General features: G+C 41.1%; 1 pseudogene; it reads right to left on the bottom strand.

The window, feature by feature from the left end:
- On the bottom strand, positions 3,079–5,361 carry Gm15645 (predicted gene 15645; annotated as a pseudogene).

The following is a 6,793-nucleotide window of genomic DNA, read 5'->3' as shown; positions in this document are numbered from 1 at the left end:
CCCGGGCAGGGCAGACACCTCTCCTCTGGCAGGGAAGGTGCCCAGATATCTGGAGCCCAAAACAGGGTCTGCCTCAGAAGCTGTCCTCTAGGGATCTTGGGGGTGTCTGCCAACTCCTCGCCCAAGGTCTCAATGATCATTTTGATGTGTGCTTGGATTTGGTTTTTGAGAATTTTATTGAGTATTTTTGAATCAATATTCACAAGGGAAATTGCTTTGAAGTTCTCTGCACATAGTGGAGCATTTGTCCTTATTACAAGTTGGAGCATCTTCTGGGTATATGCCCAGGAGTAGTATTACTGGATCCTCAGGTAGTACTTTGTCCAATTTTCTGAGGAACCACCAAACTGATTTTCAGTGTGGTTGTACCAGCTTGCAATCCAACCAGAAATGGAGGAGTGTTCCTCTTTCTCCACATCCTTGCCAGTATCTGCTGTCACCTGAGTTTTTGATCTTCGCCATTCTGACTGATGTGAGGTGAAATCTCAGGGTTGTTTTGATTTGCATTTCCCTAATGACTATGGATGTTGAACATGTTTTTAGGTGCTTCTCAGCCATTCGGTATTCCCCAGTTGAGAATTCTTTGTTTAGCTCTGTAACCCACTTTTTAAATAGGGCTATTTGGTTCTCTGGAGTCTGACTTCTTGAGTTATTTGTATATATTAGATATTAGCCCTCTATCAGATTTAGGATTGGTAAAGATCTTGTACCAATCTGCAGGTTGCCTTTTTGTCTTATTGTCAGTGTTCTTTACCTTACAGAAGCTTTTCTATTTTTGAGGTCCATTTGTCAATTCTTGATCTTACAGTACAAGCCATTGGTGTTCTGTTCAGGAATTTTTCCTCTGCACCAATATCTTTGAGCTCTTCCCCACTTTCTCCTCTATAAGTTTCAGTGTCTCTGGTTTTATGTGGAGGTTCTTGATCCACTTGGACTTGAGCTTTGTACAAGGAGATAAGAATGGATTGTTTCACATTCTTCTACCAGCTAACTGCAAGTTGAGCCAGCACCATTTAAGCTCTGAATACCCAAGATACAATTCGCAGAAACTCAAGAAGAAGGAAGATCAAAGTGTGGATACTTCAATCCTTCTTAGAAGGGGGAACAAAATACCCATGGAAGGAGTTACAGAAACAAAGTGTGGAGCAGAGACTGAAGGAATGACCATCTAGAGACTGCCACACCTGGGGATCCATCCCATAAACAACCACCAAACCCAGACACTATTGCAGATGCCAACAAGAGCTTGCTGACAAGAGCCTGATAAAGCTGTCTCCTGAGAGTCTCTGCCAGTGGCTGACTAATACAGAAGTGGATGCTCACAGCCATCCATTGTACTGAGCACAGGATCCCCAGTGGAGGACCTAGAGAAAGTACCCAAGGAGCTGAAGGTGACAGTACCGAAGCAGCCCCATAGGTGGAACAAAACCATGAACTAACCAGTACCCCCAGAGCTCCCTGGGAATAAACCACCAATCAAAGAAAACACATGGTGGGGTTCATGGCTTTAGCTGCATATGTAGCAGAGGATGGCCTAGTCGGTCATCAGTGGGAAGAGAGGCCCTTGGTCCTGAGAAGGTCCTATACCCCAGTATAGGGGAATGCCAGGGTCAGGAAATGGGAGTGGGTAGGTTGGGGGAGGGAATAGAGGATTTTCAGAGGGGAAACTAGGAAATAGGATAACATTTGAGATGTAAATAAAGAAAGTATATAATTTTTTTAAACAAAAAGAAACAAAAACAAAAATAGTCTGAAAAAAATGTTTGCCTTTATAAGATTTGTCTAGTTATGACGTCTCTTTACAGCAATAAAACGCTATCTAAGACAGGCAAAAAAAGAAAGAAAGAAATACAAATGGCCAATAAATAAGAAAAACTCTTCAAAATCCTTAACCATCCAGGAAATGAAAATTGAAATAAGGGGGATTTCATCTCACCTCATTTAAAATGGGGATCATTTTTAAAAATTAAAATAAAGGATGATAACACATGTTGGTGAAGTTGTGGGGAAAAGAAACCATTCTACACTTCTGATAGGATGTAAACCAATTAGCAACTATGGAAGTTGATATAGAGGCTTATCAAAAAAAGTAATAAATAAATAAATAAATAAATAAATAAATAAAGCCTCGAAAGGATCCAGCTATACCACTTCTGAGTACACATCCAAAGGACTCTAAAGACACCACAGAGACAAATACACATCCATATTTCCTGCTGCATTCAATTCACAGTAGCCAAGATATGAAACCAAACTAGATCCTCATCAATAGATGAACAGACAGAGATAATGTGGCATGTATACTCAATGGGATTTTTATGAGTATTGGCTTACATGAATTATTGCATCATATGCATGTCTGGTGGCCACAGTGGCCAACAGAGAATGTCAGATACTCTGTAACTGGAGTTACGACAGTTATATGCCACCAGATGGGTGTTTGGGATTGAACCTGGTCTTCTGGAAGAGCAGCAAGCGCTTTTAACCACTGAGACACTTCTCCAGCCTCAATTTTATTTTCTTCATGTCTGAATTAAAGTTCGAGTGGGTAAAGGCTGAAGAGAACTCAATGGTTAAGAGCACTGGCTGCTTGTCCAGAGGACCTGAGTTCAGTTTTCAACACCCACATTAGATGACTCGTACTCTCCTGCACACTCTCCTGTGCATAGAACCCATGCATTCTCCTGGCCTCAATAAGCACCCGAAAACAAACAGTTTACATGCACATAGACACTCTCGTGAGCATAAATAAGAATAAATAATAAAAAATCATTTTAAAAAGAAGAATGAAATTGCATCATTTCTTAGGAAATCATGTAACTGTGTAGCAGCATATTAATTGAAATAAACTGGATTCATAAAGAAAAATATGTTTTCTCTCAAGTGGATCTGTGTGTACATACATGAAAAGAGGGGCTGGTTTGTAAATGGAGGGTAGAAACCAACAAGAGAAGACAGATTTTGGGAAAAGGAGGAAACCGCAGAATGAAAACAGGTAAATGTAATACTATACAGAAATAAAGATGCCATAATGAAACCAATTATGTTGTATGCCACCTAACAATAATTATTATTTTTTTGCTGTTGCTGAATTTATTACAAGAAGTTGACTGCCAAATGCTGTATGATACTTCCAACTGTTACTAGGTGGTGATGCAGGTGAAGTCAAGGGTTGAGGGAACAGTCAGCGTTTCTGCAGGCAAGGTTCAAAGAACCTCAGATGATCTCCCTAGGAAGTGGCCATGTCAACAGGTCACTAGGCAGATGACATTCCTCACCAACAGACTCTGGGCACCAGAGTTCTCAGCCAACTGCACACACTTGGGATGGGCTAAGCAGACTGATGCTGTACAGAGAGGGCACAGCCTTGTGCTATCCACCTCTCCTCTGTGCTGTGCTGGGATAGACTCACTGCTGGGATACAGCAGCCTGTGCAGATATTTGTGCCTTCTTTAAGGGATACTTGCAAACATTCCCTGATGCCCAATTATTTGAAGATACTTTATTTTCACAATAGTTCACAACATAAGCTTCTGGCCTATTCTGCCAATGTACAAACTACAAACTCTTGCTCAGCAGCTGAGGGCACTCTTTAGTATCATGTCTGAAAAGTGAATAAAAATCCATATAAAACAAATACTCAAAGTTTCCATAGGAACACAGTAAGTGTGACCCCAATCTCCTAGCCTTCCATACTGCATTGGTGTCAACCCTACTTTTACAAAGACATCCCAAACTAGCAGTAAGTTAAATGATCCCCCCAAATGCCTTAATTCAAGCTAAACTTGCATGTAAGAGCTACAAGAATGACATCTACACATTTATCCTAGAAGAAGCACAGGCTGCAGCGTGATGGTCCATCCCACTCCCCTGGGCACAAGACATGGACAGAGTGCCATCATCCTTCTCCACCTCCGGCGGGAAGCCATGGTTCTGGGTCTGCTTCAGGAGTTGCCACATTGGCTGTGACATTACATAGTAGATGTTTGGCCTCTGGAACCCATTGAAAGTAGAAGCAGCAGCAACGGTGTATGCACCCATGTTCTCAAACAGCATCCAATCACCCACATGCATTTCAGGCATGTTACAGCACTCAATGATCCGATCAAGGCCATCACATGTTGGCCCCCAGATGCTGGATGAGTAATACTTCTCATCTGGCTTGGGTCTCTTCTGCAGCATGATCATAAAGAATGCAGTTAAATGATCCTTATACTCCATCATTCACGTAATACAAGAAGGTTTGCTCATTTGACTCATCTTCATCGTCAGAGCCGAGCTGCTCCTTCCACACATTTTTGGTTGGTTGGTTGGTTGGTTGGTTGGTTGGTTGGTTGGTTGGTTGGTTTTTTGGCAATGATGTTGACTGCAAGCGTGAAAGCTGACGCGACATAGTATCTGCCTGGCTCAGCTATGATTCTCACTCCAGAGTCTGATGGGAAGTACTTGTCCAGAGCTAGGTTGATTACACTGATGATCTCTTCAAATTTAAGCTTTGTATCTTCAGATCCAGAAAAGCCACCACCAATATCAAGCAGATACATGCTGAAAACAACATCTGTTCCCATGTCAAACACACAGCCGGCATCCGACACTGCCTGCACGAAGGTCTACAGGTCAGTACATCCACTGCCCACATGGAAGCTGACACCAATGACATCAATATTTAGCTCTTTTGATCGTTCCAAGAGAAGCCTGCTAGTTTTGAGTGTGACACCAAACTTAACACTGAGGCGACAAACAGCTTTGGAATCATCAGTGGCAATCCACAGAACCAACTTTGACTTTGGATGTGCTCTGGCGACTTTCATCAATACAATTTCACTGTCAAAAGTCATCATCTGGGGGCTGGTGAGATGGCTCAGTGGGTAAGAGCACCCGACTGCTCTTCCAAAGGTCTGGAGTTCAAATCCCAGCAACCACATGGTGGCTCACAACCATCCGTAACGAGATCTGACGCCCTCTTCTGGAGTGTCTGAAGACAGCAACAGTGTACTTACATATAATAAATAAATAAATAAATAAATAAATAAATAAATAAAAAAAAAAGTCATCATCTGGAATCCACTACTGGCAGCATACTTGATCTGAGAGACTTGTTTACAAGGATTTACAGAGATAATCCTCTCTGGAGGCACCCCAGGCCCCTGCACCAACTGTATTTCAGTCTTGCTTGCACAGTCAAATCCTGTCCCAGTGGCAGGTAGTGTGCTCACTATGGCTCTGCTATCGTTACACTTGACTGTGTAAAAGGGAGTAACGCGGGGAAGAGCTTTTAGCCACCTCAGATGCTTCTTTAGAATGTCTCCGAGGTCCGCAACATAGAACGCATCCTTATCGTCAGAGGAAGACTTCATTGATATACTTTTATAATATAAAAGTATTTAATATAATATAATGAAAAAGTCATTACTTCAGATGGTATGAGAAAGTTTTAGAAGCCTAACATTCCTAATAGGGATGTATAAAATAAAGGGATATAACTTGGGGCAACAAATATTCAAAAGGTGACTGGGCTTGTGGCTTTCTGAAAAACTACTTGTCGTATGCACAGATCCCTGTATTTGAGCCACTGTTCTACTAAAATATTTTCAGAATATGGGAAGGAATAGGATGCAAGTGTAACATCTCCCATCTCTCTCTCCTCTCTCTGTCTCTCTCTCTCTTCTCTCTCTCCTCTCCCCTCTCTATCTCTCTCTCTCTCTCTCCTCTCTCTCTCTCTCTCTCCTCTCTCTCTCTCTCTCTCCTCTCTCTCTCTCTCCTCTCTCTCTCTCTCTCTTCTCTCTCTCTCTCTCTCTCTCTCTCTCTCCTCTCTCTCTCCTCTCCCTCTCTCTTACACATAGATACACACAGTAACACCTCCTAGACTTATGTTAAGCTACTACAATTTCAAATTAGCATGTTACTTTTAAATACTAAAAATCTTTGCTTATTTATTTAATAATATATATACTATACCTTCACATTTCTTAAAAGAGGGAATGAGATTCCATTACAGAGGGTACTGAGACACCACGTGGTTGCTGGGAATTGAACTCAGGACCTCTGGAAAAGCATTGGTGTTTTAAAGCACTGAGCCACCTCTGAAGCCTCAAAATAGCATGTTATAATCAAAAACTTTTTTAATGCAATTCATAGTAATCACAAAGTAAAACCTATAATAGATATCAAAAACAACAAGGAGTTAGAGCATACCAGTATATAAAAATCACTTGACCAAAGAAGACTATAAAAAAGAAGAAAAAAAATATCAACTACTTAAAAAACTAGAAAACAACCAACACAAGTTTCAAAATAGCAAAGAACCCCCAGGCAGTATCTCCACAGTAATCTTGGGAAAGCTGAAGAACAGAATTAGAAAAGCAGCAAACACTCTAACCACCCAGGTCTGCAGCAATGACAGAACAAGAACCCTGGAAAAGCCCATCCCCTTGGTGCTGGATGCTTGGCCCTGGCAACTAACAGAGCAGCATCGCAAAAGAACTTCTACTACCATAGAGCCTCAGCCTCTTCTGACCTCTGTGAGCCATGTCAAGTGCTACAGGACTATGTATCGAAATCTGACAAACATAATGCTTCAAGATCATGGAAAAGAAACTTTAACTCAGATATAAAAAGCATTCAGCAAATTTGTTATAGATCTATTATTAAAGCATGATAAACATATATGAAAAGTGTTCAACATAATTAATAATGAGAAAAATCAAACTCACGGTAAGTTATTGCCATCTAAATATATAAATATTACTACTACTAAAAAGACCACCAAAAAAGTTTGGAATAAAATACCCAT

The sequence above is a fragment of the Mus musculus genome, chromosome 7 (genome assembly GCF_000001635.26).
Source record: "Mus musculus strain C57BL/6J chromosome 7, GRCm38.p6 C57BL/6J".
NCBI classification, from domain to species: domain Eukaryota; kingdom Metazoa; phylum Chordata; class Mammalia; order Rodentia; family Muridae; genus Mus; species Mus musculus.
This window is presented reverse-complemented; position numbering and strand designations above follow the sequence as displayed.